At 38.2% G+C, this 12,860-nt stretch overlaps 1 protein-coding gene and 1 non-coding gene across 2 annotated transcripts in view; one reads left to right on the top strand and one right to left on the bottom strand.

The window, feature by feature from the left end:
- Nucleotides 1–12,860, top strand: part of LOC102611443 (acylsugar acyltransferase 3-like) — an 85,233-nt gene that overhangs the window by 49,807 nt on the left and 22,566 nt on the right. The window lies entirely within an intron of this gene.
- LOC127902893 (small nucleolar RNA R71) lies at nucleotides 6,542–6,645 on the bottom strand. Its single transcript, XR_008055530.1, has one exon. It is a non-coding gene; the product is annotated as a small nucleolar RNA R71 (small nucleolar RNA).

The raw sequence follows: 12,860 nt of genomic DNA, 5'->3' as shown, positions 1-12,860 counted from the left end.
AGCATAATCTTATTTTCTCAAAATGGTGCTTGGGTGAATGAGAAATTGTCTCTCAAAGTTCACCTTTGAAGTTGAGAATTTGAAAGGAAATGAGGCTTATCCCACATGGGAAAAAGAAGCCTGGGAATTAGTGTTTAAATATAAACACTTAACCATGCATGAGTAAGAATTATAAGGATAGAGGCTCTCTCCACACGCGCATGCGCAGGGGGGGTGCAAATCCAAGACCGATTTGGTGATGCTAACTGGATATCATATGTAAAAGATTCAAAATCTACTAGCGGCTATGTGTTTACACTAGCAGGTGCAGCTGTATCATGGAGATCTTCTAAACAGATAGTAATTGCTAGATTTACAATGGAATCTGAATTCATTGCATTAGATAAATGTGGTGAAGAAGCAGAATGGCTACGCAATTTTTTAGAAGGTATTCCAAAATGGCCAAAGCCTGTGCCTACGATTTGTATACATTGTGATAGTCAATCAGCTATCGGTAGGGCACAAAGCAATATGTATAATGGTAAGTCTAGACACATACGTCGTAGACATAATACCATTAGACAACTTATTTCTACTGGAGTTATTTCTATTGACTATGTAAGGTCAAAGGATAACATAGCGGATCCGCTAACCAAAGGGTTAAATAGAGAGCTAGTAGAAAAATCATCGAGGGGGATGAGATTAAAACCTATAGATTGATTAGTCAATAACGAAGGAAAACCTAACCTAGTAGACTGGAGATCCCAAGATCTAGGTTCAATTGGACAACCTATTTGTTAAAGACTAAAGATGGATCACTGTGGGGGTCATTCTCTTAAGAGGATTACCTCATTGACCATTCCTATGATGAAACAGTGATGCCCGTGGGGAATAAGGTTGAGCTAGGCTCTTAATGATTCTTATGCGTCGAAAATTCGAGTGGAGTAATGCGGGTTACTCTTAATTAAGATATCACCTATGTGAGAGAGAAGTGGGGCCGCTTCAAAGGGAGCTATAAAGGGTTCAGCTCTTAGAAACTCTTGCAGAACCAGGCAGATGTTCAAGGCCAAAACGAACATAATCATGAGAACTCAACAGTGTTAGGAGAAATACCTATGTGTAGTATATGATCGTTTACACTAATGGCAAAACAGTTCAAAGACATCGCGTCTACTGATCAGCTAGTAAAGTAATTATACTATTACAAGGGAAGGTTCAAAGGATAACACCTACCTATCATGTGCTAGGTATCAATCCAATAAACTCGATCATTACAAGTCAAAAATAGTTTTGATGTCAAAATTTAGCGGTTTTCCTATTTTTATTGCCAATTTTCATTCATGTGGGGGATTGTTGAAAAAATAGCATAACATGCTATTTTGAGGGCACATTTTGAGTGGGTCCCACTTAACGAAAGTGGAAAATATTGTGAGATTCGGATTCTACTCCGTTCATACTTCAAAAGCATAATCTTATTTTCTCAAAATGGTGCTTGGGTGAATGAGAAATTGTCTCTCAAAGTTCACCTTTGAAGTTGAGAATTTGAAAGGAAATGAGGCTTATCCCACATGGGAAAAAGAAGCCTGGGAATTAGTGTTTAAATATAAACACTTAACCATGCATGAGTAAGAATTATAAGGATAGAGGCTCTCTCCACACGCGCATGCGCAGGGGGGGTGCAAATCCAAGACCGATTTGGTGATGCTAACTGGATATCATATGTAAAAGATTCAAAATCTACTAGCGGCTATGTGTTTACACTAGCAGGTGCAGCTGTATCATGGAGATCTTCTAAACAGATAGTAATTGCTAGATTTACAATGGAATCTGAATTCATTGCATTAGATAAATGTGGTGAAGAAGCAGAATGGCTACGCAATTTTTTAGAAGGTATTCCAAAATGGCCAAAGCCTGTGCCTACGATTTGTATACATTGTGATAGTCAATCAGCTATCGGTAGGGCACAAAGCAATATGTATAATGGTAAGTCTAGACACATACGTCGTAGACATAATACCATTAGACAACTTATTTCTACTGGAGTTATTTCTATTGACTATGTAAGGTCAAAGGATAACATAGCGGATCCGCTAACCAAAGGGTTAAATAGAGAGCTAGTAGAAAAATCATCGAGGGGGATGAGATTAAAACCTATAGATTGATTAGTCAATAACGAAGGAAAACCTAACCTAGTAGACTGGAGATCCCAAGATCTAGGTTCAATTGGACAACCTATTTGTTAAAGACTAAAGATGGATCACTGTGGGGGTCATTCTCTTAAGAGGATTACCTCATTGACCATTCCTATGATGAAACAGTGATGCCCGTGGGGAATAAGGTTGAGCTAGGCTCTTAATGATTCTTATGCGTCGAAAATTCGAGTGGAGTAATGCGGGTTACTCTTAATTAAGATATCACCTATGTGAGAGAGAAGTGGGGCCGCTTCAAAGGGAGCTATAAAGGGTTCAGCTCTTAGAAACTCTTGCAGAACCAGGCAGATGTTCAAGGCCAAAACGAACATAATCATGAGAACTCAACAGTGTTAGGAGAAATACCTATGTGTAGTATATGATCGTTTACACTAATGGCAAAACAGTTCAAAGACATCGCGTCTACTGATCAGCTAGTAAAGTAATTATACTATTACAAGGGAAGGTTCAAAGGATAACACCTACCTATCATGTGCTAGGTATCAATCCAATAAACTCGATCATTACAAGTCAAAAATAGTTTTGATGTCAAAATTTAGCGGTTTTCCTATTTTTATTGCCAATTTTCATTCATGTGGGGGATTGTTGAAAAAATAGCATAACATGCTATTTTGAGGGCACATTTTGAGTGGGTCCCACTTAACGAAAGTGGAAAATATTGTGAGATTCGGATTCTACTCCGTTCATACTTCAAAAGCATAATCTTATTTTCTCAAAATGGTGCTTGGGTGAATGAGAAATTGTCTCTCAAAGTTCACCTTTGAAGTTGAGAATTTGAAAGGAAATGAGGCTTATCCCACATGGGAAAAAGAAGCCTGGGAATTAGTGTTTAAATATAAACACTTAACCATGCATGAGTAAGAATTATAAGGATAGAGGCTCTCTCCACACGCGCATGCGCAGGGGGGGTGCAAATCCAAGACCGATTTGGTGATGCTAACTGGATATCATATGTAAAAGATTCAAAATCTACTAGCGGCTATGTGTTTACACTAGCAGGTGCAGCTGTATCATGGAGATCTTCTAAACAGATAGTAATTGCTAGATTTACAATGGAATCTGAATTCATTGCATTAGATAAATGTGGTGAAGAAGCAGAATGGCTACGCAATTTTTTAGAAGGTATTCCAAAATGGCCAAAGCCTGTGCCTACGATTTGTATACATTGTGATAGTCAATCAGCTATCGGTAGGGCACAAAGCAATATGTATAATGGTAAGTCTAGACACATACGTCGTAGACATAATACCATTAGACAACTTATTTCTACTGGAGTTATTTCTATTGACTATGTAAGGTCAAAGGATAACATAGCGGATCCGCTAACCAAAGGGTTAAATAGAGAGCTAGTAGAAAAATCATCGAGGGGGATGAGATTAAAACCTATAGATTGATTAGTCAATAACGAAGGAAAACCTAACCTAGTAGACTGGAGATCCCAAGATCTAGGTTCAATTGGACAACCTATTTGTTAAAGACTAAAGATGGATCACTGTGGGGGTCATTCTCTTAAGAGGATTACCTCATTGACCATTCCTATGATGAAACAGTGATGCCCGTGGGGAATAAGGTTGAGCTAGGCTCTTAATGATTCTTATGCGTCGAAAATTCGAGTGGAGTAATGCGGGTTACTCTTAATTAAGATATCACCTATGTGAGAGAGAAGTGGGGCCGCTTCAAAGGGAGCTATAAAGGGTTCAGCTCTTAGAAACTCTTGCAGAACCAGGCAGATGTTCAAGGCCAAAACGAACATAATCATGAGAACTCAACAGTGTTAGGAGAAATACCTATGTGTAGTATATGATCGTTTACACTAATGGCAAAACAGTTCAAAGACATCGCGTCTACTGATCAGCTAGTAAAGTAATTATACTATTACAAGGGAAGGTTCAAAGGATAACACCTACCTATCATGTGCTAGGTATCAATCCAATAAACTCGATCATTACAAGTCAAAAATAGTTTTGATGTCAAAATTTAGCGGTTTTCCTATTTTTATTGCCAATTTTCATTCATGTGGGGGATTGTTGAAAAAATAGCATAACATGCTATTTTGAGGGCACATTTTGAGTGGGTCCTGTTGAGTGTTAGAAAATGCATATTTATAAAGGAGAAAACCGTCATTTTACATTTCAAGTCTTACTAACAACCCTTACTTTTATGTATTTAACATTCTTATGATTTAATTACGTGTGTTTTATTTTAATTAAGTAATTTATGTATTTTAGGGGCATTATAGTCATTTCACAATAAAGGAGAGATCAGACGGCAAAACGGACATCACTTTTGAACTCAGGACGGTCGAAAACCTTAGGAGGAGCATAAAAGGAAAAATGGCACTATTCACATGTACGGTACTATTCACGTGTACGATACTGTATACGTTACTGTTCACGACACTGTTCACATAGACGGATGATGACGTGGCATTGACCGATGATGTGGCATTGACTGATGAGGTGTCACGATCCTGTTGGACTAAAATTCTTATGTATTGTTGATGGTGACGTGGCAGCATATCAGTGGACGAAAAATCTCGCGTACGGTGCATGCATCACACAGGATTATTTTCAACCAAACCGCGTTACTGTTCATCCGGGTCAAACCGCGTTACTGTTCAAAGTCGGGTCAAACCGTGTTACTGTTCATCCGCGTGGTCAAACCGTGGACTGTTGACTGATGACGTGGCGCAATCCTGAGCGTCCAAACTGTTTTTAATCCGATGGCCATGATTTACTCCATGTATCTATAAAAAGGGGGCCTCCCCCCCCTAATTTGATATCTCTGAATCCATTTTTGGGATCCATTTTCTGTAATTCCCTCTCCATCTTGTATTTTCTTCGTATTTTAATAAATTTCCATTTTGCCCCTAGTTCAATTATGAGTAGCTAATTTCCGTTCGAGCTTGGGTTGAAGGTGAAGTCTCAACATGTGTCATGGGCTTAATTTGGTAAATTTATTTTCTCTTCCCCTCTAGTTTTTGTGGATGTTTTGACTTCTCGTCGACAAATAATAATATTCTTGTCTAGTACCGCCTTGGTTTCACCGGCCCCCTAGTACAAGGTTATTATTATTTGGCACGATAAGCCCTTAGCACCATATTGATTAGAGCGTGGTTCATGAGGTGTGGATTCCCCCCTCATGATTTAATTGGCATTAATACGGATTATTTAGCCCATGATGCATGTTGATACGGATCCAGATACCCAAGTACGTCAATTTAATAGATTTTCTCTTCAATTTATTCTCTCCATTGCAATTCCAATTTTAGAATTTATTCTCGCCATTTTAATTTAAGTATTAGCATATTCCAAATCATTTCCCCCATAAATCCAACTACCCATTTACAAAATTAATTCTATATATAATTAAAATCCACCTCCTCGTGGGATCGACACTCGTCACCATTAGTCTATACTACAATAGATTCGTGCGCTTGCGAGTACATTAAAATTTGCACAACAAGTTTTTGGCGCCGTTGCCGGGGAGGTAAGTAATTTTAATTCATAGAATTAATTTTTGTGAATAATTTCTTTTATTTGTTTTCTTGTATTTTTTTTTATTAAAAAAAAAAGAAAAAAAAAAGTGAATCTACATTTAAAGGTTAGTATTTCTTTTCTTTTTCTCTTCTTTAAAATTTTGTAATTTAATTTTCCATTTATTTTTCTTTGTAATTTTTTTTTTGTTTATCTTATTAATTTAATTTTTAGTTAATTTCTTTCACGTAGTTATTTTTGTGTATTTTTATAGAAAGGTTGTAATAGCGCAATAAGGTTAGTATCGTAATTTCTCCCTCTTCTTTATTTTTATTTGTTTTGTTCCCATCTTTATTTTTTGTTTTGTTTGCATCTTTATTTTTATTTTATTTATTTTGCATGCATGGTCGTAGGTCATTATTACCTAATCTTGAACCTATAGACCTTGAACTAGAAAAAACACTTCGCACACACAAACACGTTAAAAATAAAATGGATTTACAAGCACCACAGGAGAGGCCATTTAAGGACTATTTTAGTCCCTTAGCTAATTTGAGCACGTCATGCATAAGATACCCAAATGTAGCTGCTAGGAGTTTTGAATTAAAACCTAGTGTGTTAAATTGTCTCCCTACATTTTATGGCCTAGAAAATGAGGATCCATATAATCATTTGAATGATTTTCATGCCATTTGTCAAACATTCAAATATGAGAATTTTTCAGATGATGATGTTAAACTTAGACTATTCCCATTTTCTTTAAAGGATAGGGCTCGTTCATGGCTTAATACATTGCCTGCTAATAGCATTGCATCATGGGAACAAATGGTTACAAAATTTTTGAATAAATATTTCCCAGTACATAAAACCAATGCTATTCGCAGGGAAATCTCGGAGTTTACCCAGAGAGAGGACGAGCAATTTTTCGAAACATGGGAGCGATTCAATGGGCTACTCTTGAAGTGTCCACATCATGGGTACGAGAAATGGCACCAATGCCAATACTTTTTGGAGGGATTATTGCCGAATGTGCAAGAATGGCTAATGGCAACAAGTGGAGGAGAGCTAATGTCAAAAAGTGCGTCAGAAATTTGGGAATTCTTCCAGCGACAAGCGGACAATTCCCAACAACGGAGTCGATCACTTAGGACTACTAGAAGAATTAAAGGAGTGAATGAGGTTCAAATTGGCGAATCAACTTCAGGAATCAAAGAAGTCAAGGAGATGGTTGAAGGTCTTGCTCGACAAATAGCATCGTTATCGACTGCTAAATCAACAGAGCCACATGACCATGACTCATACTCAGATCAAGCCAATGCCATAGGTGTAATGAGAAAGCCATCAAATTACAACCCATACTCCAACACATATAACCCTGGATGGAGAGACCACCCCAATTTTTCATGGTCTCAAGGATTCCAACAGAATGGACCAACAGCTCCAGCTCCACCAATTCCACAAAATCCTCAAGCCTCTCAGCCACCATTTAGACCATACAATCAGAACCAGAACCACTCTCAACCTAGACCATGGGAGGATGCATTCCATAATTTTAGGAATGTTACTCACTCCACGATTGAGCAACAGAACCGCACCATTGATGGACTACGAAATGAGTTGAGAGCAGGCTTCAACTCACAAGCTCAATCTGTTTCAAGCCTCGAGAAGATGGTGGGACAACTTGCTTCTTCAGTTCAAACCTTGGCAATGACCGTTGAGAAAGGTAAGTTTCCAAGTCAACCAGTGCCTAATCCTAAAGGAGTACATGAAGCAAGTACCAGTTCACCACAACAGCATGGAGAGGTCAAAGCAGTAATGACCTTGCGAAAAGGAAAAGAAGTCGACAACAAGGTGGAGATGCCAGTGACAAAAGAAAATCAAATTGTACCTGTGAATGTTGAGGACTCATCACCGGAGGAAAAAGAAGAAACCAACCCACGAGAATATGTTCCGAAAGCTCCATTTCCTCAGAGGTTAGCGAAAGGAAAGAAGGGAAAATCCACAGGTGAGATTCTTGAAATCTTCAAACAGGTAAGTGTTAACATCCCTTTGCTTGATGCTATTAAACAAGTTCCATCTTATGCCAAGTTTCTTAAAGACCTTTGTACTAAAAAGAGAAATATGCATGTTCAAAAGAAGGCATTTTTAACAGAAAACGTTAGTTCTATACTCCAACATAAAATTCCTTTAAAATGCAAAGACCCAGGCTCCCCCACTATCTCATGTAGTATAGGGAACCACACAATTGAGAATGCTTTGTTGGATTTAGGAGCTAGTGTAAATCTGTTACCTTATTCAGTGTTTGTGAAACTTGGACTGGGAGAATTACACCCAACTCCAGTGGTGTTACAACTTGCAGATCGGTCCACAAAAATACCTCGTGGTATTGTGGAGGACGTGCTTATCCAGGTAGACAAGTTTTATTTTCCTGTTGATTTCATTGTAATTGACACTCAACCAATACAGGATTCAAGGAAGCACATCCCCATTATTCTAGGCCGACCTTTCTTGGCAACTGCGGATGCTCACATTCAATGCAGGACTGGAAATATGCAGTTGTCTTTCGGCAACATGACTATGGAGCTGAACATCTTCAACATTGCCAAACAACCTCACAGTGCAGATGATGGAATTGTTGATGTGGATTTAATTGAAGCATTAGTTGATGATACTTTTGTTTCAAACCTTAGTGATGATCCTTTACAAACATGTTTAACTCACTTTGGTTTTGATTTTGATATTGACAGATCGGTTGATGAGGTCAACGCCCTGCTTGACTCAGCACCATCTATGGACACTAATAAATGGAAGTCAAGAGTTGAACAACTAGCACCATCAGAGAAGCAACTCATTCCATCATCAGAATCACCACCGAAACTCGAGCTCAAACCATTGCCCAACACTTTGGAATATGCATTTTTGGGAGAAGAAAGTACTCTGCCGGTAATCATCTCATCATCCCTAAATGACGAACAAAAAGGTAAGTTGTTGGATGTTTTAAAAGATCACAAAGGAGCATTAGGATGGACCATAGCAGACATAAAAGGTATAAACCCAGTAGACTGCATGCATTACATTCACCTTAATGAAAATGCTAAATCTACTAGGGAAATGCAACGTCGGTTAAATCCTAACATGAAAGAAGTTGTTAGAACTGAAGTCCTTAAGCTATTAGACGCAGGTATCATTTACCCCATTTCTGATAGTTCATGGGTCAGTCCTGTGCAAGTTGTCCCCAAAAAGTCAGGAGTCACAGTAGTTACAAATGCTGATAATGAATTGATACCCACTAGAGTAACTACAGGATGGCGTGTTTGCATTGATTATAGAAAGTTGAATTCTGTCACACGTAAAGACCATTTTCCTTTACCATTTATCGATCAAATGCTTGATAGATTAGCAGGCCATGAATTTTATTGCTTTCTAGATGGCTACTCAGGATATAATCAGATTCCCATAGCACCAAAAGATCAGGAGAAAACTACTTTCACTTGCCCTTTTGGCACATTTGCATATAGGAGAATGCCATTTGGATTATGTAATGCACCTGCTACATTTCAACGATGCATGTTGAGCATTTTTTCTGATATGGTTGAACGATTCCTTGAAGTCTTTATGGATGATTTTTCTGTCTTTGGTGACTCGTTTGATCAATGTTTACATCATCTAACACTAGTTCTGCAGAGATGTATCGAAAAGAACTTGGTCTTAAATTGGGAGAAATGCCATTTTATGGTAAAACAAGGTATTGTTCTCGGTCACATCATTTCGAGCAAAGGTATTGAGGTTGACAAAGCCAAGGTGGATCTCATTTCTAATCTTCCTCCACCCAAAACAGTCAGAGAAGTAAGATCTTTCCTTGGGCATGCTGGTTTCTATAGACGTTTCATTAAAGATTTTAGCAAAGTTTCTAGACCCTTATGCAATTTACTTGCTAAGGATGTACCTTTTATCTTTAATGATTCATGTCTTATGGCTTTTGAAAAATTAAAGCAATTGTTGACATCATCACCCATCATTCAGGCCCCAAACTGGAACTTACCATTTGAGCTCATGTGTGATGCATCTGATTATGCAGTAGGAGCAGTATTAGGACAAAGAGTTGATCGAATTCCCCATGTTATTTACTATGCTAGTATGACATTAAATGATGCACAGTTGAACTATTCAACTACTGAAAAAGAAATGCTAGCAGTAGTGTTTGCATTGGAAAAATTTCGATCATATCTTATTGGTTGTAAAATAATTATATTCACGGATCATGCTGCTCTTAAATATCTTCTCACAAAGAAAGATGCAAAAGCTAGACTAATTCGTTGGGTGTTACTTTTGCAGGAATTTGACTTGGAATTCAAAGATAAGAAAGGGTCAGAAAATGTTGTGGCGGACCATCTCTCTCGTCTCCATTTTGACACAATTATAGAACAATTACCATTAAATGAGTCATTTCCAGATGAACAATTAATGAGTGTGGAAGTATTACCTTGGTATGCTGATATAGTTAATTATCTTGTTACAGGTAAACTTCCAGAGCATTGGACCAAGCAAGACAAGGCTAAATTCTTTGCAGAGATAAAGAATTTCTTTTGGGATGACCCGTATTTGTTCAAGTATTGTGCAGACCAAATTGTTAGACGATGTGTCCCAGAAAATGAAATTCAGAATATCCTTTCATTCTGCCATGAACAAGCTTGTGGAGGCCATTTCAGTGCTAAGAAAACAGCGACTAAAGTTTTACAATGTGGTTTCTATTGGCCATCTATATTTCGAGACGCTTACACTTTCTGTTCTTCATGTGATAGGTGTCAACGAATGGGAAGCATTACACGAAGGAACATGATGCCACTAAATCCAATTTTAGTGGTTGAGATTTTTGACGTATGGGGTATCGACTTCATGGGACCCTTTCCCCCTTCTTTTGGCCATCAATACATATTGGTTGCTGTTGACTACGTATCAAAATGGGTAGAAGCAATTCCATGTAAGACCAATGATCACAAGGTGGTAATAGCATTTTTAAAAAGCAACATTGTTTCACGCTTTGGATTCCCTCGAGCAATAATCAGTGATGGTGGTGCCCACTTTTGTAACAAAGCATTCAAAGCTCTTTTGACAAAGTATTCAATCACACACAAAGTGGCGACCCCGTATCATCCGCAAACCAGTGGCCAAGTTGAGATCTCCAATCGAGAAATAAAGCACATATTAGAAAAAACGGTGAGGCCAGACAGGAAAGATTGGTCATTAAGACTTGATGATGCATTATGGGCATATAGAACGGCTTTCAAGACCCCGATTGGGATGTCACCCTACAGGCTAGTGTATGGAAAAGCTTGCCACCTACCTGTGGAACTCGAGCATCGTGCGTATTGGGCCATCAAGAAATTCAATTTTGACATGCAGCAAGCCAACTCAGAAAGAAGATTACAACTGGCAGAACTTGAAGAAATTCGCAATGACGCGTACGAAAATGCCAAGATTTACAAGCAACGAATGAAAGTCTTCCATGATAAGCAAATTATGAGAAAATCGTTCACTCCAGGTCAGAAAGTGCTTTTATTCAATTCTCGCTTGCACCTATTCCCAGGTAAGTTACGCTCTCGTTGGTCTGGCCCATTTATTGTTCATACTGTTTTTCCACATGGGGCAATTGAAATTAAGGACCCAAAGAACGGTGTCACGTTTAAAGTTAATGGTCAAAGATTAAAGCCATATCTAGAATACCAACCACGTGGAGAAGACACCGAAATAAATTTGAGTGACCCACCAGATTTGAATTGATTTTTTTTTTCTTCTTTCTTTTCGTTGATTTGATTTTGTTTTCTTTCTTTATATTATTCTTTTGCTAATTGAAATTGTTTTTGCATAAGTGTGTTTATTTTACCATTAAGTTTTCTCTTATCATTGTTAATCATGAGTCTCATACTTAGGCCGTTCCTCCTGAACATTCTTAAACCACTTCAACGTGTCAAAACTCATCTCAAAAGGCAGATTCAATTTTGTAAAACACAACGCATTTGGGCTCTACAACCACCAGAGTTAGTAGCCTATGTTGAGGGTTTAGAAAGCCAACTCAGAGACATTGAGAGAAGTGTTTACGACATCCAGTTGGAGCTTGAGGTAAATTCAATAAGAGGACGATTTTAATTTTCTTTGTGTGTTTTAATTTGTTTTTCTGTTTGTGTGCTTTAGTTTGTTACCCCGGTGAAGTGGCGGATAACGGTACTCCGTGACAATCAAGTCGGTTACTTCAGTTTCCCATAATAACTGATATTCTGAGGCGAAGGTATGGATAGAAACGAGATTCTAACGAAGCTTCACAAGCGATTCCCTTCACTTCCTCAGAATGCCCTCCTTACGATCTATAAAGCTCGGTCCGAACGCATGCGATTACTCATGAGAAATAACATACCTGCTGACATCCGTTGGTTAATCGAGGCTAAAGTACAATCGGCAGGTGAGTTACCTCCAAAATTTATTGCATACATGCCTGGTTGTGGTAAAGGAAATTATGCAAGAAAACGACGAGCTCGAAGAATTTCTGTTGCTTGTCATAAGTGTGCCAGAATGAGTTGCAATAAAAACCCATGTTCTTTAGGAATGATGTCTGATAACAGGGAAGATAAGATTCAATTCATTAGGGATGGCTTGAATAAGGAGTCATTGGATGATATCCTTTTGTCTCTTGAAACGCATCCCAGTGGATATGTGCAAGGAGCGATTCTCCAGTTATGGCCATTATTCCAGAAAGAGCATGCACGATATAGTCTCGGGAATCTGACTATAAACGACCCTGTTTGCCTGTTTATAAGAAAACTGGATGGGAAGCCTATCCTCGACCCATAGAGGGCGTTCAAGCCGTTTCTGGACGTAAAACCAGAGGAAGATGTGAGCCACAGTCGCAACTACCTGTAAATATCCTTTTACTTTATTGTTATTTTATTTCACTATTGTCTTATTGTTTGCATTATTGTCTTTAATAATTTTATTACTGTTTGCTTTTTCCTTTTTACTGTTTTCTTTTTGACTTGCGAGCCACGTGCTTTACGCGTTATTTGACACTGACATATTACCTCATACACAACCATGACCCACTATCACCAAGACTCTTAAATGTGATTTCTTTTTTGTCAAGCACTCACAAATTGTTTTTGAGAAGTATCACAATGTCAGCTACTCCCAATAGACAATTCAA

Source organism: Citrus sinensis, chromosome 5 (genome assembly GCF_022201045.2).
Source record: "Citrus sinensis cultivar Valencia sweet orange chromosome 5, DVS_A1.0, whole genome shotgun sequence".
In the NCBI taxonomy this organism is placed as follows: domain Eukaryota; kingdom Viridiplantae; phylum Streptophyta; class Magnoliopsida; order Sapindales; family Rutaceae; genus Citrus; species Citrus sinensis.
The sequence above is the reverse complement of the archived record's forward strand: the minus strand, read 5'-3'. Positions and strand labels throughout refer to the sequence as shown.